This window comes from Myotis yumanensis, unplaced genomic scaffold (assembly GCF_028538775.1).
Source record: "Myotis yumanensis isolate MYYU_CA2020_CCGP unplaced genomic scaffold, mMyoYum1.0.hap1 SCAF_3, whole genome shotgun sequence".
Classification (NCBI taxonomy): domain Eukaryota; kingdom Metazoa; phylum Chordata; class Mammalia; order Chiroptera; family Vespertilionidae; genus Myotis; species Myotis yumanensis.
In genome coordinates this window covers 27,113,759-27,136,865 of record NW_027223754.1, presented here as the reverse complement: position 1 = coordinate 27,136,865, position 23,107 = coordinate 27,113,759, and the positions used below count along the sequence as shown (strand labels likewise).

The 23,107-nt window shown below is 44.2% G+C and overlaps 1 protein-coding gene and 1 pseudogene across 6 annotated transcripts in view; both read right to left on the bottom strand.

Moving 5' to 3' along the window:
* Window positions 1-23,107, bottom strand: part of CSGALNACT1 (chondroitin sulfate N-acetylgalactosaminyltransferase 1) — a 313,490-nt gene that overhangs the window by 153,305 nt on the left and 137,078 nt on the right. For 4 of the 6 annotated variants that reach the window (XM_070408511.1, XM_070408510.1, XM_070408514.1 and 1 more), the window contains exon 2: window positions 15,129-15,225. The exons of 1 other annotated variant lie outside the window; for it this stretch is intronic. The gene's annotated coding sequence lies outside the window, so the exon portion shown is untranslated. Of the gene's footprint in view, window positions 1-15,128; window positions 15,226-15,586; window positions 15,811-23,107 lie in introns of those variants that run through there. One more of the 6 variants, XM_070408512.1, reaches the window with a different exon arrangement.
* Window positions 17,466-19,000, bottom strand: LOC139004907 (keratin, type II cytoskeletal 8 pseudogene; annotated as a pseudogene).

The following is a 23,107-nucleotide window of genomic DNA, read 5'->3' as shown; positions in this document are numbered from 1 at the left end:
CTTCAGACTTGAATGGACTTAAATTTGAATTCCGGCCCCATCACTCTCTATCTGTGTACAGCTTCTCTTTCTGAGCCGTCATGTCTCATCTTTATTTAAAAAACTAATAATGAGCCCTAACCGGTTTGGCTCAGTGGATAGAGCATCGGTCTGCGGACTGAAAGGTCCCAGGTTCAATTCTGGCCAAAGGCAGGTACCTTGGTTGCAGGCACATCCCCAGTAGGAGGTGTGCAGGAGGCAGCTGATCAATGTTTCTCTCTCATCCATGTTTCTAACTCTATCCCTCTCCCTTCCTCTCTGTAAAAAATCAATAAAATATATTTTAAAAAATAAATAAAAAACTAATAATGAATAGTTCCAGAGGCTGTTCTAGGGAATAAATAAGGGAATTATTTATGTAAAATAAATTACACTGTGCTTGGAACACTCTGCAGAAACTGGTTCCCAGTTGTTTTCCTCTGGCCCACACTTAGGCGAATCACTCAGAGCACCCCAGAGAGAATGCAGGCCAGTCACTGGTCGCTCCTCCAACCCTAAATGAACAGGAAAGGGGCTGCCTTCCTTTAGAGTACCTAGTGGTGCAATTTTTGCGGCAAGACTAATGACCACACGTAAATGAAGAAGGAAAAGCAAAAATGATCCTCATCAAGGCACCTCATCAACCACATGCAGACAAGCTTGATTTCCCTGCTTCTGATGAAACATGCAGCTACTGGGGCCTTTCCCACCAGCTGTCACACAGCCTTGGCGGCGCAGGTAGATCGGGTGGATTCTGACTTACTTTCACTGCCCTACGTTCTCGCCTGGGCCCTTTCTTAGAGAAATCCAGCCGAGCAGCCTGTGGCTGCACCACGCTGCTTCTCTACCCCCGTGTTAATTCCCAGAGTGGTTACTCTAAAACCACTAATCTTACTCAGCTATTTCCTGCCTGGTTTCTCACGGTATGATGGGGAGGAGCAGAGATTCTAGAAGGCGTTAGGCCATGAGATATAAGACGGGAGGAACCGTAACAGAGAGCATTTCTCCAAGGGAACATCAGGTCAACGCCACATTACCAAATCCTCACTTACTGACAGAGCGGGGTTCCCAGTCAGCAGCACCCACGTGGGGTGCTCAGGAACAGGACCCAGACAGCGGTCCTCCTCCTTACCATTTACGCCCTTCCAGCAACGTCCGGGACCACACCTGCCAAGGAGCGGTGCCTGGACACACCTGCCAAGGAGCGGTGCCTGGACACACCTGCCAAGGAGCGGTGCCTGGACACACCTGCCAAGGAGCGGTGCCAGGCCCATGCGGGCCCCGAGGGAGAGGCCCAGAGGCTGAGCCATCACATCACATCAGTGTTCCTTCATCGTGAAACCAAGTCCCTTGAGGAAGCATACTCAACGTCAAAAAGAAATATGAAGTGGACACACCTCCTGCAGCCTCAGAGAAAAGAAGTGGAACTTAGAAACCTTTTCCAAGGAGAGTGGTTTTCAACCTCTAGAAACAGAAAGACCACTTACAGGGCTTCTCAAAAATGTAGACAACTTGGCACCAGCCCAGACACAGCATCAGAAACAATGGGGCTGGGCTCGGGAATGTGCACTTTCTGAAAGCTCCAAATCAAGGGTTGAGGAACACTGGCTTAGCCTAGGACCACAAGCAGGTGCAAAGCAAACTCAGAATCAGGTTTTGGATTCTGGGCAGTATTTTCAAAGGCCGGTTGGTGGCACACTGCTCTTAAAGGGGCTAGGACATGGCATGCTGGAAAAGGAGCCTTCGAGGAAGAAAGCTGGGAGCTGGGAGCTGGGAGCTGGGAGGTTAAACCAGAATGTGTCTTTACTTTAGAACTTCCAGACCTTTACTAAGGCCAAGGTGCCTTGGACCCTACAAGGTAGAGTACCTTTTCCAAATGTGTCTGATCACCAAAACCTCCCTTTGAAAAGCATCCACAGCACTCATCATCTCTGAAAACACTTTGGGGACCACTAGTCGGATGCACTTGTTCTCCATTAACTGTCTCTAGAGGTTTCCTGAAAGGACAATGAATTGAAAATATTCATTTCAAACCATGCTTGCCTTCCCACCCTCAGGGCTGGAATGCAAGGAGGTGCAACGGTTGAAAATTGACTCCCCTTGGAGATGAGTTTGGAATTAAGTGGTGAGGTTCCTGTTTCCCACTTCTCCCCACCTGGGATGCTACTCTGAACAACTCAGTCCTTCTCTAGCTTGGTCTGAACACCAGGAAAAATAAAATCTACAAAGTTGTGAGTGAAAGGGAGACTGTGTACACATCACCCAATTTCTTGGAATAAAGTTGCCAAGTGCATTCACCTTTCAGTAAACCTCCTTCTGTAAAGATGACGCAATAGAAGCCCCATATGCTGTGATCCCAGGAGCTGGTGCTAAGGGCACACATGCCTCTGCATTGCCTGAGGGATCCTTAAGAGAGAGATGCCTTCCAACTTCGGGTCAGGGAAGGCCGCAGTTATCAAAGGCATGGCTTTCTTCTGATTTCCCCACCTTGGGAATCAGAAATGTACACTCTCTCAACACAAGCAACAGACGTCCGGCTATGCTCAATTACATAGTCTCTTTTGTGATCAGCATTTCAAATGCATAACAACAACAAAAAAGCCACATGCAGGGTGATGACAAAGATATTTAATATCATAATACCACCCCCAATATCATATTCTAGCCAGTGAGAATTCATCACAGACACTATTTTTTCTGTAGATCATTATTTGGTTCTGAGTAACATGAAATGAAGTGCAGCTAAGCAAACTTCAGAAGAATCTAGTAACTTATATCCTTCCAGAATACTGATCACCTAAGTGTAAATATTACCCATAAATTAGAGTGCACCCGGGCAATCAACAAATTTGCTGAGTATCTCCTCTGCACCTGGCAGTATTCTAGGAGTTGAACAAGAGATTGAAAAGCTGCCATCATGCAGCTTTTATTCTAGATCTAGGAATCTAAATTTTTAGCAAGTTAACTCGATTTTTGTCATTTCCATTTTCTTTCAAGGTTTATTCATGATTGTAACTCCAATCTCCCTTTGATTCCCCCAAATTCTGAATTGTTAGAGCTGAAAGAAATGTCTTCGGCAGCTCTGTGCATGGCATGAGTTCCAGGCAGGCAGGCAGGGGACCTGGGTCCTAGCTGTGCTTGTACGTCTGACCGTAGATGGGCCCTTTGCTAATCTGAGCCTTACTTTCCTCAGCTGTTAAATGAGGACTGGAACCAAGTCTAACTCAAGCACAGTAGTCCAGGGTGATTGGAAATATATTGGGGGCGGGAGGTACAACATTCTGGCTGACGTGATGGCTGAGTAGGCCCAGGAATGCTGAGCATCCTGCACGGCACAGGACAAGCCTGGCCCAGGTCACCGGGCTTGTGAGAGCTGAGCTGGGAGCAGGACCACGATCTGCTACACCCAGTTTGGGGCCCTTTTCAGGGCACCATGCCAGCCCATTCTTTTAAGGATTATCTAGAGCAGTGGTTCTCGACCTCCTGGCCCTTTATTTATTTATTTTTAAATATATAATTTATTGATTTTTTACAGAGAGGAAGGGAGAGGGATAGAGAGTTAGAAACATTGATGAGAGAGGAACATTGATTAGCTGCCTCCTGCACACTCCCTACTGGGGATGTGCCCGCAACCAAGGTACATGCCCTTGGCCGGAATATCAAACCTGGGACCCTTCAGTCCGCAGGCTGACGCTCTATCCACTGAGCCAAACCGGTTAGGGCCCTTCTGGCCCTTTAAATACAGTTCCTCATGTTGTGACCCAACCATAAAATTATTTTCGCTCCTACTTCATAACTGTAATGTTGCTACTGTTATGAACCGTAATGTAAATATCTGATATGCAAGATGGTCTTAGGCGACCCCTGTGAAAGGGTCGTTCGACCACCAAAGGGGTCGCGACCCACAGGTTGAGAACCGCTGATCTAGAGTGACTTGCTCCCTGATTTCCATTCATTTGAAAATAGGCCGGGTAAGACAGTGAAGGTGCCTTTGATGGGAAAGCTGTCTGCCAAGATCCTCTACTCTGAAATCCTCAGACTGGGTAGAGCAGGTCACCTCTAGTTATTGTTCCAAAACTACCTCAATTTTTAAAACATCTCCTAATTCCTATCAGGAAAGTCTTTTCATAGCTGAAGCTCATAAAAATTAAAATTATTGTATCACCTAAATCTAATTTCTACTAGGATCTAGCTAATTTGCACAGCTATTGTATCTTGTTACACAAAGATATAAACCTTATTATAACCCTGGTTTTCTCCCAAAGCCTGAAGGGATAATGCTGAAATAATTTACAAGCAAATTCTCACTCCATGGAATATAAGCCGCTGTGGGGAGAATAGTAAGTGAGCCAAGCAAAAACCTCAAGTAAAAACATCTTATCAAATAAGCAATGTATTAAACAGCTAATCCTTTGATTCTCTGGTAAGAGGGTGCAATACTGGCTGGCTGCGAGGTGAAAACCAGACCTTTCCCTGCTACGTATCATAAATGAAAGGAGGAATTTTCATCTTTTGCCAATTAGGTTGAAATGTCATCTCTGCCTCCTGTCCGTGTGTGGTGAAATTAAAATCTGGCTCCTTACAGTTATTTAACCTCTAACCTGCCCTTAAGGCATCTATTTGGGAGGCTGATGGCTACAAAACATCCCCAGAAAGATTCTTAACCCTAAATTGACGGTTTTCAAACTGTGCACTGAGGCACCCCAGGGCACCAAAGAGAGTTCACAGTGTGCTTCAGAATATTTTAAGTTTCCAAGCAAAGCACTGTGTTACTAGACACCTGTTGGACATCATGCAAACTCCTAGCTCAAGGTAGTTCACATTTCAACATTAGATTGAGCTACATTCCTTCTGATGATATCACCGCTTTGCGAAACTACATTTCAGCAGTTACTGTGATAAAAAGCAACTGCTGCACAAAATGAAGTGGCAGTTTGTAATCTGATTCCAACGTTTTAGAGGCTGTGCAGTGCCCAAGAGATGCACACATCCCATTATTAAGTAATTGGGCTTAGGAATGAGATCAAACTATTTTTCTTTCAATTTATTGTATTTTTTTTTTCCAAACAGCTACTAAGTAAGTTGTTAGGACACACTCATAAACTAGTGGACCTAACTAATAAAAAAATTTTTAAAAAATTAAAAAGAAAAAAAACACGGTTAGCCATTTCTTTTAGTCAAGGGCGTTGGAAAAATTAATGAGACGCTAATGGCATCATGAACTGAGAAAGTTAAACCTCTGACCTAGCCGAAACCGGTTTGGCTCCGTGGATAGAGCGTCGGCCTGCGGAATGAAAGGTCCCAGGTTCGATTCCGGTCAAGGGCATGTACCTGGGTTGCGGGCACATCCCCAGTGGGAGATGTGCAGGAGGCAGCTGATCGATGTTTCTCTCTCATCGATGTTTCTAACTCTCTATCTCTCTCCTTTCCTCTCTGTAAAAAATCAATAAAATATATTTTTAAAAAAAAAACAAAAAAAAAAACCTCTGACCTAAACATGTTGGTCAGGCTCCAAAATACGGTGGTAATAGGGAAGTTCCTTTTTCAAAGAGCAGCTATTTGGAAAAAGAGATCAGCTCCCGGGCCACCTCTCTGAGCAGTCACAGTGGCGGCGGCAGCCACCGTGGCCCTGTGGAAGGGCCAGGACCACCAGGTCCCAGCTCCCCACGTCGTGTTGGTCGCTGCCACCTTTCTGGAGGGTTCAAATACGGAGGGATCTGCATCCCAGAACACTCAGCTGTAGTGGCTCATGGACCACACTATGCGCTCCGTGAGGGCAAGGATGTCACGCTCCTCCCGGAATCTCCCGCACCTTACAATGGCTGACTCATGGTTGATATCCAATTAACTAATCAATGAACCAACAAACAACTGAATTATCTCAATTATGTAAGAAAGGAAAGGGAAAGGGAGAGACCAATGAACAGAGATTTTTTTCCCTTTCAGAATGTAAAAATGTATAGAATGTTAATGTTGATAAGACTTTATTTCATACCTACTATGTGCCAAGTACTTCATAAACATTAATCTCAATCCTTAAAACAACTCTAAAAATACCATTCATTCCATTTTCCAGATGCAGAAAGTGAAGGGCAGAGGGGACAAGTAATTTGTACTGACTCACGTTGCTAATGAGGAGTAGCACTGAGGTTCCAATCCTGCGTCTGGAGCCCTGTGATGCTACACTGCCTGTCCTCCAGAAACACTCAAGAATGACCCCAACACCAAGCTGCTCAATAGCCATGTGCACCCCCAACTTAAAGAAGGAATTCAGTAGAAAGGGAATGTCTAGATACCACCTTCATTCTGCTTCAAAGGGAAGAAGACTACCTGAATACACCTACCACGTTGAATACAAGTATCACGTTGGTGGCTATGCACTTTTGTTTTTGTTCCCCAAACCAAAATGAGTCAATGGATAACTGGAAATTAGAAGTGAAGCAAATAGGGTAACCAAGAAGCTACTTCTCTGATGCACTTTTGACTCTTCCTCAAATTTAGTTGTCTTCTTGCCCCTAGCCAGTTTGGCTCAGTGGATAGAGCGTTGGCCTGTGGACTAAAGGGCCCCAGGTTTGATTCCGGCCAAAGGCACATGCCTGTGTTGTGGGCTCGATCCTCCACCCATCCCCCCCCCCCCCCCCCCACAAGTAGGGGGCATGCAGTAGGCAGCCAATCAATGATTCTCTCTCATCACTGTTTCTATCTCTCTATCACTCTCCCTTCCTCTCTAAAATCAATAGAAACATATATTTTTTTTAAAAATTAGTTATCTTCTTTCATTCATCTACTTTTTTGTCTCAACTTTCTCCCTGATTTTACTGAGGGAAAATTTAGAGAGCTTCCTTGAGGGGGAAGGTATAGACTAAGAAAAGAGGTTAGAAGAAAAATAGTGTTTGCCATTTTATCACCTTCCTTATCAAAACATCAGGAGGTTCCATTCAACCAGCCCATATGTAATCAGCTAATCTACACCCAAGTACAGTTCTCACTCCAACTTTAGGTTAAAACCCAAATTAGGACAAGGCTATAGGTAAGTGTTTTATTTCGCTTTGTTGCAATAAATTATCATAAAAGTCACATGTCATAAAATGTGTGATGGTCCTTAATCTAATTTTCATTTAATCCCTTTCCTCCCCTTATCAAGACCTCCATTTCTTGGCATATTTCTCAGAGGCTTGGGACAAGGGGGGTTTTGGCACATATTATAAACTTAGAAAACATATTTAAAGGTACAAGCAGCCCTGGCTGCCAGTGTTTCTTATACTGTATATGAGATTCTGGTTCTCCTATCAATTCTCTGGAAAATTCTCCCAATAGATTGCCTTCCTGTTTAAGTTAGTCTAGTTGATTTCTGTTTCTTAGAACCAAGAATCCTATTAAATTATATCCAACACTTTAACTTTCCAACAAATAGAAATTTAAATATTAACTACCATTATATTCTTTAAAAAATAGATATTTCAAATTTTAATACATAAGAAAAAAGACCAGAACTTCGAAGTAAAGGTTATTCCTTTAAAGTGAATATTACCTCCTTGAAAACTTCACTGTATTTTTCTCCTTTCTCCGCAGATGACTGACACCCTCACCAGAGACTGGATTCCAATCCAATTCCAATGCACGCGGTACCACAAAGTGCATTCAAACCCTAACGCGTAGTAAGTCTCAATATATGTTTCTTGAATTGAAAATATGCAACTCTTTTTTCATTTTAAATCCTCACCCAAGGACATGCTTAGAGAGAGGAAAAGAGAGAAGAGGGAGAGATGTGAGAGAGAAATATCAATTGGTTGCCTTCCATTCGCACCCTGAATGGGGATCAAACCCATAACCTAGGTACGTGCCCTGACTGGAATCAAACCTGCCACCTTTTGGTGCACCTGACAATACACAGCCAACAGAGCCACTCCAGCCGGGCGAAAATATGCAGCTCTTTATTAAAATACTTACATGTAAACATTAATATTTCTAATTACCGTATATTTTTAACGAACTTCAGGAAAAAAATTAAAACATCAACTTGGATTGAACTTTATTTTTTCTGGTGCCCTTGACCATAAAATCATATTTGTAATGCTATAAAAATCTAAGTCACAATTGAGCTGCAAGTTTCCAGAGGGTTAAAATTATTTCATTTGTCCACCTTCCATCTCTGATTTTCATCCCACGTGGCCCCCCAACCCTCACACACAGCCCCATCAGCTCCTTGCCTTCCCTTCTCCGTAAACCTAGGCTGACCGGATTCAAGGTGCGCTCTCAATTCTTCAGGAAAGCTATTACATAGCGGGTCAGGGCCTTCGAGTGAAGAGAGAACTGCTTCCTAAGTGTCAGCTAAACATTTTGAAATGGTGCTCTTCCAAGCACCCGAGTGTAATTTACAGTTTTAGAGTCATGATTTTCCACATGAAAGGTCCATTAGTGTGATGAAAAAAAAAAAAAAAGACAAGTAGCTGGTTCTTTAGAACAGGCAATTCAAAGCCTGGAGTTTGTCATGCCCTCTTGCTGTGTCAGACCAAACATTTCTGCTCTTAATCATAAAAATAAATTTTTAAGTGTCCTACAAGCATTTCTGGATGAGCAATAAGATCCTATTTGTTGAAGAAAAACAAGTGAGGAAGTGGGTAATTTTGAAACTGATTTTAACTGCAAATATAAGCAAATTAAGAAAAGAAATAACAAGGTCTAAAATTAAATTTCAAAGATCTTATCAACGTAAATACAGTTTGTTTTATTACATAATATACTTTAAAATAAAAAGTGATTTTAAAATTTGAGCAAATGAAAAATAAAGCTCAGGGAAAGAAAAGTCTCCAAATAAAATAAATCCCTTTTGATTTATTTTTTTAATTTATTTTTTTAAGTGTGAACCTTGGGAAAAAAGACACCTACATAGAAGGGCTCCTGGTGGCTACTTAGGCTCAATTTTTTTTTTTTTTAAAGAGCCTTATAGCCATTTCTACACAGGGGCCTCTCCTGCAGACTGCACTTCATGGAGAAGGCTGCACTGACCTACCTGCCTCTGCACTGAACTGCCTGCCCACACTGTTCCTAGGATCCTATTTCAAACATATAAAGGAGTTCCTGGGATCCTATGTCAAGCAATAGGATTGACACTTTTCCCATCCAATCAGAACTGCTCAGCTCGACCAACCAGAACAAATCTATTATGAACAATCAGGACAGTGCCTTTTGGACCAATCAAGTTGTGGGATTTGGAGTCCTTGTTTGCATGAGCACAGACCAATAAGGGACCAGGGATAAGGACTTCTGTCCATATAAGCCAGTTCCCTTCTGGCTCTGAGAGCACACTTTCCCTTCCCACTTAAGACTGAAGACTTTGTCTCCCTTGGCTGAGCTGAAAAAACCAGGACTGTCTCAGCAGAGCAGAGCAGACCAGCACAGAGAAGAGCAATCTAACTAGAGAGGGGCCTGGCCCTGGCAGCCTAGCCCCAGGGCTGCCTCACAGCCAAGCTGTATCACAATTGAGCTGTTTGCACTGAATAAAGTTTCCTTCTTCACTGCACCCCCAACTGGGGATACCTGCTGGTGTTGAATTGGCTCCAATAATCAATCATTAGTTGACAAAAAGATTCATTATATTTTTTAAAGTAATGTCTTTAACTTACTTTTTGTTATTTTTAACTATGGTAAAAGACACACAACATAAGATTTACCATCTCAACAATTTTTAAATATACAGTTCAATAGTGTTAAGTACATTCACATTGTTGTGCCACCAACCTCCAGAAGTTTTCATCTTGCAAAACTGAAACTCTTTGCCAACTAAACAACTCTCCATCCTCTCCTCAGCCTCTGGCAACCACCATTCTACTCTGTCTTTAGGAATCTGACTACCACCTCATATAAGTGGAATCAAGTCCTTTTGTGACCGGCTTCTTCCACTTGGCATAATGTCCTCAAGACTCATCTCCATTGCAGCATGTGTCAGATACCCTTTCTGTTTAAGGTGGAATACTATTTCATTGTACACACACTCCACATTTCTTTATCCACTCATTTATCAACCGAAATTTGGTTTGCTTCCAACCTTCTTTGACTTACTTTTTAAACAATTTATTTAACTAAGCAGGCACCGGGGCTGGAGCCAGACCACCTGGGTTCAACTCCCTCCCCTCCATGGTAGCACAGAAAATACAAATGTTAAAAAGAAAGAAAGTAGAGGAAAGATGGGTACACTGTGAAGCACTCATCAAGTTACAACACTGACACTGCGAGGCTCTGATGAGGGTTTTCAGATACCGGAAGTTCATTCAAACATTTGTTTTCCAGTATGAATATGAACAAACGTATGCTACATGCTGACCATGCAGAGACAGTGCCTCCTTTGAGGGTGACAGTGGCCCAAGGACAGATATCTAACAGGTAAACAACTGTGAGTAACAGGGAAAATAAGGCAATGGCCCAGCCCCACCTGAGGCCAAGGCTCTAGAAAGGCTTCCCAGAACTGAGTCCTAGAGAAGGAACAGTCAGGAGGACACAGAGGAAGGAGAGGCACTGCCAAGAGGGGACAGCAGAACGAGACGTGGACATGAGAGGGTGAAGCACAGCCTCAGAGGCGAGACACCAACTCGATGAAGAGGGAATCTCAATATGCAGAGCCTCAGAGGAACAGAAAAGGAAATAACACAAGGCCTAATTAAGTGTCAATCAAAAGGAAGAAATGAAAACCCACCGGAAGTCAGGCATCGCTGGATACGCATTCTGGTGCCAATATGAATCTCCTGGCCCTTGGCCGGAGTAGCTAAAAACAAATTATGGCTCAGAGGTACGCACTAAAAGCCTAGCAGCAAACGCTGAAACTCATTAAAAGCCCACAGACCTGATGTCACACCTCATTCCATTATATAGAAATACTTTCAAAGCCTATGGCACGTCCAAAAGAAGGCCATTTATCAAACACAGTGATCTACTCAAGTCTCTGCTTTTTCAAACATGAGCAACTTGCCAAGTTACTACATTATAGTTTTGGATTAGTATTTACTTACAATACCTGCTTCTTTCCAAAAAATATTGAATCTACTACTGTTTTATTTTATCTGGTAGTCGTATCACAGGGGCTCACAGAACTGCAAAGACCTATAAGGTTATTGTCTACAGAGTTTCTACTCCCCAGGAACTACACAGGAACTAACCAGACCATGAAAATGAGAAGCCCCAGATCTGCGCCCTGCTCAGGTCTGAGTCCGAGAGACCACCCTGCAAACAGTAATGATAATGCAATGACAGGTGCCAGCATAGAAGAGTGTGGAAGGGGTTAAGGGAATAAAAAGAGGCACCTTCAGGTCCAGGACATCCCTTTGTTCACTTTTCCACTCACTCACTCACCCTGTCACCCATTCATTCCTTTCTTCAGTGTCTCATAGGCGCCAGGAGCTTTTTCTAAGTCAGTGGTCGCCAACCTTTTGGACCTCACGGACCACCAGTGGTCCGCGGACCACCAGTTGGCAACCGCTGTTCAAAGTGTTGAGATACCTGTACAGGAATGCTCCACAGATGGCAGCTGAAGGATGAGTAAAAGTTCCTTGGGTTGGGGGTGGGAGGATGGGAAGGAAGAAAGTATTCCAGGTAGAAAAAGAGTTTGGCGACCAACACAGCTTCTAGCAGTCACAATGAGTGGGGGAGGGACAGGCAAGAGAGAGAGATGGGAGACCTGAAAGGGTGTGACCAGGAGCACAGGTTGCAACAAAACAGTACACCTTTCCCTTGACGGGAGGACCAGGATTAAGGATGTGTGGAAATGTGGATGCATTTCAGGATAGGGAGAGACAAAACACCAACATGCCCCACCGATGTGGCTCAATGGTGAGCATCGATCTATGAACATGGAGGTCACGGTTCCATGCCCAGGTTGCGTGCTCGATCCCTGGTAGGGGGTGTGCAGGAGGCAGCCAATTAATGATTCTCTCTCACCATTGATGTTTCTATCTCTCTGTCTCTTTCTCTTCCTCTCTAAAATCAATAAAAATATACTTAAAAAAAAAAAGAAATACACCAACAAGATGGGGTAAAAACATGATGAGTAGCAATTCACTGAGAAGGAACCATGGTTGAACAGGCTCTGTGAAGGACGTGTGTAGGGCACAAGGATGTACGTCAAGCATGTCAAACTCAAAGCCTAACACGGGCCAAATAAACAAGGTCTAAGTTTATGTGGGCTGCAAAAAAACAAAAGCTTCAATTTTCATAGAAACGTAGGTTTATTCTGATAGAGACATACTGAATACAAAGGGCTGAGATAAATGAATAATCGTCAACATAAAATAGGACATTTTAATAAAAATTAATATTTTTTCTTGAACACTAACTTACCAGACACTGAATAACTGCACAAATTAGTAAGCGTAACACAAATAAACCTATTTTTCGTGTTCTCCAAAAGTGAAATGTTTCCTGTTGTCCACACCAAACAAGTCAGTCCAAAACTAATGACGTGGCAATTGCTGCTAAAATATTCGCTGCTAGTACCAGTGGGGAGAAATGGTGCGCCTGCGCATAAGGTGAGTAAGGGAAATGAATGCAACACGATTATTATAGTTCGTTGTTAATAATTATGTATAACAGGATATTGTAAAAAATAAGTTATGGAATTTTTATTAAAAAGTTTCTTACATACTGTTATATTGGCTGGGCCGCAAAAATATTCGTTTTGGGCCGCAAGTTTGACATGCTTGATGTACGTATTGCAACCTTTTATGGCCTGTTATTAAATATTTGGATCAAATAATTGAAACAGGAATTTTAGGGGTAAAATGGGGCAGTTTTAGAAATTTTGGAAATTAAGGGGACCATGGAGGAAGCACAGAGCTGCAGAGCAGCAGAAGGTATATTTCCATAGAATAGGAAAGCTGAAAAGCTGCAACAAGTACATTTCCATAGAATGGGGAGCTGGGAACAGCAAAAGATCTATATTTACAAAATAAAGACAAGGAAGCCCTTCATCCAGAAGAAGAAGAAAGCCTAAAGGGAATAGAAAAACTATAAGGAAGGAGGCAGAGAGAACCTCACATGGGACATGTGAGGTTTAACCTTTGAACCCCAGGAGTTACTATAGTAACCAGTCTAAGGGAATAGTGACCAATCAGAAGGAATATCCAGGGACCACGATCTGCAGCCTTATAAGCCATAGGAAAAAGGAACTCAGTGAGACCCTTTCTCCCCTCCCCACGTGGGAGTCCGTTCTGTGGGACTCTTTCCCTCTCCCCATGTGGGAGTCTGCACTTGTCCTTCAATAAATCTCCACCTTTGTATACCACTTTCTGTCCGTGGATTCATTCTGCGATTCTGGAGGACACAGAAACCAGGTTCCAGTCCAAAAATTCCATTTCACAATCAAACCTGTCCTTGATTGCATTCCATGACCACCATACATTGGTATGGATTTTCTGCCCACCAGAGGGAGAAACAACCCTGACACTTTTCCCAATGTATCGCTTATTTCTTGCAGGTCTGCTGAAGGTCCACACTCTGAGTCTATAAAAGACTCAGTCGATAGGAGCAACTCCTGGAAAACTGACTCTCCCAAGCTAACACTGCCCTGGTGGAGACTCGGCTCTCTGTCTGTAACATCCTGTGTCTCTGCCGGGGGACCCACCGCACTGTGACCATCACTAAAACCCACCTTGTGATGTCCAGCCCTGCCCTTTTACTTCCCACCCGCCCCCCACAAGCGTTTCCTGTCTTGCTACTCTAATAGCTTCATATTAGAGCACAAACATCCTTTAATTTTGCATTGGCCGAAGTAGACCTCAATAGTTTACTTTGGTTCTTTCATACAGTTATCTCAAGGTTTTAATAATTATAGTCTACATTGTATTCTAATGACATTGTTCTCTTCTACATCATCCAAGTCATTTATAAAAAACATTAAAGGTCACAAAACCTAAAATTAGAACAATTCCATATGCCCCACAGGTTGGCCCTGAATCACTCAGTCTTCTTAACCTCCTGACCTTCTACTCAGAAAAGAATTTGTGAAAAATTATTCTTTGGTTATTTTTGTGTGTATTATTAACCTCTGGCCAAGGTTGTTTTTATTTTTCTATTATTAGCAACTCAGACACAAGCCCTTTTAAACTCCTCATACTCTATTGTTTTAGTACAAAGCACTTCATTAATCCAAAATCAAATGTTTTGACTTCCACTTTTTAATTATAACCAGTGTAACAAGTGAAAACAAAAAATACAAAATCATGAACAAAACCTCCATAGAAGCTTGTTAAATGAAGAGGAAGAGCGAAGGGAGTTTTCTTGGTGATAAGTATATGCTGAGCACAGCTTACCTATTTTCATTATGATGTCTATTGACTAATTTCTAAAGAAAACCAAGAAAGGTTTGCTCTGCTGAAAATAAGAACCATATTTATAACTTCCCAATTCATGCTGCTGCATTTCAACATCTATGATGTCCCCAAGGTTCCTTTTTTTAAAAGTTTAGTTTTGCCAAATGTAATAAAATATCTTATTGCAGAGAAACACAAAATTACTGGTTACAAGAGCAGAACTAAAGCAACGTTCCAGAGATTTACACTGGTCCCCACACTAAAACCAACCATGTAATCCATTAGGGGACGAGTCTCCCAGAGTTCTAGAAAGTATACCCCTCTGATGTTAAAAGTTAGAAAGGATGATCATTCTTCAATTTCCTAAGCCATTTTATTTAAATTATTATTGTGTGGCATGGTCAAAAAGGATGGCTAAATATTTGAGAAAACTTAATATTCTGTCACAACTTCCAAAAGGAGAACAAATGTTCCTATTCAAGTGAACAGATTTTTTAAAGAATCATGTCGTTCTTCTAAGTACATGATTGGTTTAAGTCATTTGCCACTTTGGGAAGAGAGAAATTCTGAAGAAGTTGGTAAAGTCAAATGTAGATTACATGGCTTTACAAAATGAATAAAAGGATTCAAAGCAGCCACGTAATTTCATCACTTTGAAAAAGTATTCACATCTTAAAATAATTTGCTATTCATCAAACTATTGAGAGAGAAATGAAATTAACATATTTCAAACACAGCCAGAATACTGAGTTCAATCAAACCATGCAAAGCTCATTTCTTAAGTAATTTATGATTAACAGACTCACTTACCTGGAAGCATATAAGAAAAGAAGGTTATGGGTGGAACTACATCATTCCTCTACTGGGTAAAAATACTTCGGCTTCTCTGCTTGAAATGGAAAGGACTCTAAAACACAAAAAAAATACAAAATAAAATAAAGAAAAGAAATGGGAGGTACCCCCTGTTCATTTCCATGTCTTAAATGTAGGTGGTAACATTTTAAATCACTTAGGATTTAAAATACAATGCATCTAAAGTACTGCCCCCAAAATTAGAATGGTATTTCTCCCTTCCCTATCTTAACGGGTAAAACAAGAAGCATTTGTTTAAAAAAACAAACAAACAAACAAAAAACCTCACAGAATCAAGGTTTAATAAATAGTGAAAGCCATGAAGAAGTGTGTGTAAAAGCAAAGCGGAGGACTCATGTTTACTTGATAAAGAACATTTTAAAAAAAGAGAGAGAGAGGAGAGGGAAAGAGCAAACCTCGCAAGAAAGAATCGTGCCCGCCTCCCGCGCGCTGCGTCCTACCCAACTCCGGCCGCTGGGCTCCGCGGCTGGAGCGGCACTGGGGCCCCGGCTGCCAGGTGGGGCAGGAGCTGAAGTGCTGCCCCCTCTGAAAGGACCGCGCTCAGTGCACCAGGTTTCTGTCTGATGGTTCTATGCAATGATTTAAAAAAACAGCAAACCCTCCTGGAAGTTTTCCACGGGGGAAGGAAAGGGAGCGCACGTCCCGAAAGAATCCGGAGGCGGGCAAGAGAGCCAGATTCCCAGGACCAGCCCGCAGCGGCCGCTCCGCCCCGGCCCCGCGCAGCCCCCGCTGCCCCCGCCGCTGCTGATGCTGCGGAGGAGCTCAGCTCTGCTCCGCTCCGCTCCAGGCTGGGTGGGCGTGCGCGCCGGCCCCCGCGGGGCAGCGGACAGCAGCCCCAACCCCGCCCGTCCTCCCCGCCCCGGGCCAAACGCCCTCCTGTCTTCCCAGCAGAATGAGGCAGGAGAGATTCGGCCACACCACGTGCCCCCACACCAGCCCGGCCTCGAAGGAATTCCACTGGAGGACATAGATGTGTCAAGGAAGATAAAAAACAGATGGAAAAGAGATAACAAGCGAGGCACTCTGGAAGCAACAGCAAGGGAAATACCCTGGAAAAGGGATTGCGCCCTCCTGGTCAATGTGTTAATCATGCCACCTTCAATTCATTACCGCAGAGCCCGTCTTTCCCAAGAGTTTTCAGATTTTATCTCACCTGTCTTTCTACTTCAAGTAATAGCGAAAAAAAGAACTATTGTGCCCGTTTTACTGCAAGAATTGAAAAGGGTGCAGCATGTTGACACACGGCCAAAGGGAGAGACTGAAGCCGCTCAGGCCTGCAGCCACTAGCCCTTTCTTCATGGGGACCACCTCCTGGAGGCTGAAGCTGACCTGTCACATTTTTGTGTCTTCCTTCACCTCAGTTTGAAGGTTTTCTCTGAGGCGCTGCCATTAACAAGGTCAGCAGGAGAATGAGGCGCATCGCTATAGAGGTTTGGCGTCCACGGGTATCCACACACTGCCCCCAGTATCCTGTGGGTTTCCTGTTCCAGTGGGTCGGCCCCGTGGGTTCTCTCCGGCCCCCTGGCAGCGCCCTCTACAGGCTGCAGCTGCAGCCGCAGCCCTGCCCCTTCTGGCTTTGATCTCCCAGAGCACACTTCCCTCCCGCCTGGCTAATTAATCTATGTCTAAATGGAATTGTAGTTGGCAGAAAGGCAGCAATGCCAAAGTGGAATAATCACATGGACCCGCATCTGAGTTGTTTCCCATCCTTGACAACAAATGTTACCCCAGAGCCTGCAGGCCAAGAGTTGAAATGAGTTTATAACTTGGCTTTCCATCTCCTCGTCTTATTCTCAGCCACTTAAATTTTCTTCTCCGGCTTTTAGCATGCAGGGGGCAGCTTTGGAGGCTAAGTCGCCAGCATGGTCTTTCTTGATATCCTGAATAAGTTTTCTTTGCCATCTAAATAAAAGCGGGGTGAAATCCCCATTATTCCAAACCACTCTTGTTTTTTGTTTTCTTTCTTTCTTTCTTTCTTTCTTTCTTTCTTTCTTTCTTTCTTTCTTTCTTTCTTTCTTTTCTTCCTTCCTTCCTTCCTTTTTAGGGTTGGCAGAGCCATTTGAAACTTTATTTTGGGGAGAAAAAAAACAACACTTGATTTGGCTCTTAGTTGGGGGCACGGGAAAGAGGCAGTCCCCCAGGCAGTAAACTCCCCCACCCCAAGGGTGAGCCCAGGACTGGGGCTGAGCCTCAGGCGGGGCTTCCTGGGCCCGCAGCTTCCGGGCACAGCTCCTTTCCCAAGGCTTGGAGGACAGGAGGGCCCGCAGTCATCATTCACTTGGGAAGGACATCAGATGACTCAGACACCAGCTTCCCATCGCGGGTCTCAATCTTCTTCACAACCACCGTCTTGGAGGAGTTGGTGCGGCTGAAGCAGCCAGAGCTCCCACCAGAGCCCAAGTTGGCCTGGAAGCCCAGGCCATAGGTGAGGTTCCCATAGATGGGGTCCTCGGCCCACCCGAGTAGCCGCTGGTGGTCTTGGTATGGGTGCTCATGTTCTGCATCCCAGATTCCAGCGGGTTCTCCTCGCCCTCCAGCAGCTTGCGGTAGGTGGTGATCTCCACGTCCAGGGCCAGCTTGACGTTCTTGAGCTCCTGGTACTCGCGCAGCTGCCGGGCCATGTCCCGCTTGGCATTTCTCAGAGCGGCCTCCAGCTCAGCCACCTTGGACTGAGCATCCTTGATGGCCAGCTCCCCACACTGCTTGGCATCAGCGATGGCAGCCTCCAGGGAAGCCCTCTGGCCTTTGAGGCCCTCGATCTCAGCCTGGAGTCGGCTGATGTTCCAGTTCATCTCAGAAATCTCAGTCTTCGTGCGATGCAGGTCATCCCTGTGCTTCCCAGCCAACGTCTGCAACTCCTCATACTTGATCTGGTACATGGTCTCAGCCTCAGCCTGGCTGCGGTTGACGATGTCCTCGTACTGGTCCTTGACCTCAGCGATGATGCCATTGAGGTCCAGAGAGTGGTTGTTGTCCATGGACAGAACCAGAGATGTGTCGGAGATCTGGGACTGCAGTTCACGAATCTCCTCTCCATACAGCTGCCTGTAGAAGTTGATCTCATTGGTCAGCCCTTCCAGGTGGGACTCCAGCTCTACCTTGTTCATGTAAGCTTCATCCACATCCTTCTTGATGAGGACAAATTCATTCTCCATCTCTGTGAGCTCATTGATCTCCTCCTCGTACTTATTCTCCAAGTCCTCCACCAGTCCCTGCACGTTGCCAAACTCTGCTTCCAGCCTCAGTTTCTCCTGACCCACGTGTCCAGCTGCCGCCGAAGGTTGTTGATGTAGCTCTCGAACATGTTGTCCATGTTACTGCGAGTCATCCTCTGCTGCTGCAGGAGGTTCCATTTGGTCTCCAGAATCTTATTATGCTGCTCCAGGCTCTGCACCTTATCGATGAAGGAAGCAAACTTGTTGTTGAGGGTCTCGATCTGCTCCTTCTCCTGGTTGTGCACGGCCTGGATGTTGGGGTCCAACTCCAACTTCAGGGGGCTTAGCAGTCTCTGGTTCACTTGGACAGCTGTGATGCTCCCCATACCCCTAGCCCCATCGTAACCCCCGGCCAGACTCATGCTGGTGCCCAGGCCACCTCAGTAGCTACTGCCCACACAGGAAAAGGACGGACGGGGAGCTGATGCGAGTGCCCGATCCACTGGAGTACGAGCGGCTGCTGAAGGCCCGGAGTCCAGAGGTGGACACCTTGTAGGTCTTCTGGGTCACCCTTGTGGACATGGTGGAGGCTGGAGTGGAGGCGAGAAGGCTGAACCACACAGAGATTCGAGAAAAAGCCGAAAAGCTGCTTGTCCAAACCACTCTTGTTTTAATAATGAAACTAAGTAGACTTTCAGCTCATACCTCCACATGATTATTAATAATCTAATTTGTTCTTCTCACACCAAAAACTTGAAGAGAAAGGTTTAATTTTTCATCTACACACTGTCGTTTACATTCATCCAGTCTCCAAGAGTCTGGTCCTAGAAATGCCGAACTGCAGGTGAAGAGCCACAGGGTGGCTCAGCTCCTCCCTCTTTTCCTACTAAAGAACTTATTAAAAGGTTGATCCTTGGCTCTGGGAAGTACATTGTCTCCTTAGCAGTTACACACATCATGTTCCCCAAGAAGGTCGTCATCTCAAGCTAGAAATGGAAAAGGAAAGAGACAGGAAGGCAGAACCACTGACAGGACTCCCCTAGAGATCACTGTGGGAGGATTCCTGAAGGTGAACCACATGCTAAGGACACGTGGGTGTATTCAACTGGACACATCCCCCATTAGAAGAAAGGGAAGAAGCCTCAACTGCACCTACCACATTCCATATACTGTGCTAGCTGCATTACATATGAACTTTTTTGACTCCCACAACAATGCTATGGATACATGCACAATATTCCCATTTTACAAATGAGGAACGTGAGGCTCAAAGGTGTTGGGAAACCTTCCCAACTAGTATATGGTAAAACTGGGATTTTTCTGACTTCAAAACCTATGCTCCCATCAATAGATGAGTGGATAACAAAGCTGTGGTACATTTATACCATGGAATACTATGCAGCCATAAAAAAGAAGGATCTCTTATCCTTTGAGACAGCATGGAGGGACCTGGAGAGCATTATGCTAAGCTAAATAAACCAGTCATAGAAAGAAAAGTATCACATGATTTCACTTGTGTGTGGAATCTAATGTAAGCTCATGAACGAAATAGATCCAGAGACACAGAAGCATGGAACAGACTGACGAATCTCAGAGGGAAGGTGGGGGAGTGGGGTGTAGGTGGGGAGAGATTAACTGGGGAACTTATATGCATATATGCATAGCTCATGGAGACAGAAAATAGTGTGGTGAAGGCATGAGAAAGGGGGGTATAGGGTGGAGAGTCAATGAGGGACAAAAGGGGGATATCTGTAATAATTTCAACAAATGAAGATAAATAAATCTATATAAAAGCCTATGTGACCATGACCGGTTGCTATGATGTGCACTGACCACCAACGCAGACACTCAACGCAGATGCTTAATGCAGGAGCTGCCCCCTGGTGGTCAGTGTGCTCCCACAGTGGGAGCACCACCTAGCTCATGGCTAGTGAGCGCAGCTGAGGCAGCGCCAGCCTCTTCCACCTCCGCAGCAGCAAGCAGTGGTGGCAGCAGGCACAGTGGGGCCGGATGAGCAGGAGCAGTGCAGTTCCAGGGCTTGGGCTCCTCCCTGGCTGCCTGCTGCTTGGCCCACTACTACATCCCTCAGGGGATGTCAGACTGCGGGTTTTGGATGATTCCTGCAGGCCTCTGGGGATTGGGCCAAAACTGGCAGTCTAACATCCCCTGAGGGGTCCTAGATTGTGAGAGGGCACAGGCCAGGCTGAGGGACCCCACCAGTGCACAAATCCATGCACCAGACCTCTAGTAAATAAATAAGCCTAAACTCTAAAAAGAATAAGGAAAACAAGCCTTTACTTTCTCTATTATGCAACACTGTCTTATCTACAGGTGCTAGTCCTCGTGATTCCCTAACAGAGGTAGGTGCTTGCTTCATTAAAGTGGTAACCTGGCAGCGACTGCCATTGAGGCCATGGGAACACAGACCCTCCCCAATCTCCTGAATCCCTCATTCTTCATAAGAAATCACAGTGACAAAAGCACACTCTTGGTCAAGTCTTTCTGAGTATCAAAGAAATAAACAATAAGAATGTGCTAAAAATGAAAACTAAATCCAGCAAAGCAATGGATGGTACACAGAGTAGATATAGTACCTTGCTTTGTTCAATTCAAAAAAAATAGTTCTCAGTAACATTCCCTCAGTCTAAATACCTGTATCCAGGTCTGAGGTCCCCTCTCCCGTCATCTGATGCCCAATGTGTTCTCGAGAGACTGGCACAGAGTGTGAGGATGATAGAGGAGCTTCTGAGTTTTAGTTATAGTAAAACTACTAGTTATAGTATCGAGAGAAAGCAAGATGCGCATGAGAGTGACTTGAAGAATGTCCATGGAAACATCACATCCTTGGGTTTTGGAAAAGTCCCAGTTGGGATTCTAAAGGTCAGGAAGTCTGCCGCACCCACCCGACAGTAACAGAGTTTGTCATACATCTATTAGCACTACTCCATGAATAAGTCAGCTGTCATCATGCTAAAAGAGGACTAGCAAAAGCCAACTATTGAGAAGAGCAGCTGAAAATGAGGACACTGAGATCAAGAAGAGTTGAACAGTCTAGGAACCGGTTCTACTCAATGTACAATTAATAAGGGAAGGTTCCCAGCATTTTTATCTCCAAGGAACTTCAAAAACTCAATTGGCCCAATGGTGCGACAATACCCACCCAGGTGCCTTGTAAGTTCCAAGGCTTCCTCACCTTCACAAATGTAAATCGTTATATCTTTATTTAATCTAAACCATATGTCAGACACATTGATTCCTGAAATGTGAAAAATAAGGAGGGAAGACTAAAAAGCCTTTCATCATCAGTGTGCCTCAAATAATAAATGAAAAGCACTAAGAGACTAGATATGTGTCTGCCAACTGAAGCTGCCTCGTGAGATTTTCTTTGTGCACATGTAGATAATAACATGTGTGCTTTTAAATCTTGATGGTAATGTTTTTTTATTTGTATAAATCAATGGCGTCCTCTTTGTTATGGCACTGGAAGACAGAGCAGGGCTAGGGTCAGGAACTGTGTAGCCAACTTCCAAAATTATCTTTCTCAAGAATATGTTTCCCAAAAAGAAAGTGCTCTCGGATGCTACACATTACAAATCACATGTTACTATATTCTTGACCACGTTCCTTCCACATTAAGTAACGTTACTGAAAATAGTAGGTTTTAGGGCACAACTAACTTTAAAAGCCATGCGTTCTTCCCCCAAAATGTTGTTCTCTGTTATTCTGTGAAATGAAAAACAGGGTCTCTGTGTCCTGGTCTCATGTGTACAGAAGCAGACCAAACGAGAAGATATCTGTTCCTCATTCCTAATCCTTCCAGTGCAGGTAACTATTATTTCTTCCCTTCAATTTCTTACTCTGGTGAATGGGGATAATCTCAGATACTATTAGCAGAACTATCAAGACTATGAACAAAATTATCTTACTACTGAATTATTTCAAGTCTCTTTTAAAATGTATGGGTTTATTACCTTTGAGGGTATCAAATAATTTTCCCTTATACTCCAAAGATTTATCCAGTGCCTCCCAAGCTAGGCAATGCTGGGGGAGGGGGGGGTGCTCCTGTGAGTTTCCTCTTTGAATCATCTCCACATTATCAACATGGGAACCACTAACATGATGAAGGAGGAAATGACTCACCTGCTAAATAGAGATACAAATTACATGCTGTTAGAGCATAAAGAAAGACAGTCTGATTTGGATTGGAGAGGAACAGAGCAATATCTAGTCTCTTGAAGAGAAACTAAATTGCTCTGTTTGCCATTGGTTGTGAGACCAATAACCCAATTGTTCTCCTAAATCCGTTAAGATACAGACAGACAATTGATGCACCTCCATAAAAGAAAGCCGTTTCCCAGTACACAGTGTGCAGTGTCACAGTTATACTCACATGCAATTGTTCAGTTTATGAGATACCCTCTCCCAATAAATTCTTCTGGCCAGCCCGGCTCCTATTAGATATTGCAGCTGCTCGACACATGCTAGGTACCATCACAGACACTAATGAGGCATGAACAGTGTTTCAGAGAGATTTGCTACAGATAATTTTGTGCAGAACGAGATATTGGGTGTTCATCTGTTGTGGACTGACTGTGTCCCCTCCAAACTCATATGTTGAAATTCTAGACCCAATGTGATGGTATTTGGAGGGTAGGGTCTTTGGGATCTAGTTCTGTCATGAGCGTGGAGGCCCCATGACTGGAATTAGTGTCCTTAGAAGAAGAGGCCAGAGGGCTAGCTAGTTCTTTTTTCACCATGTGA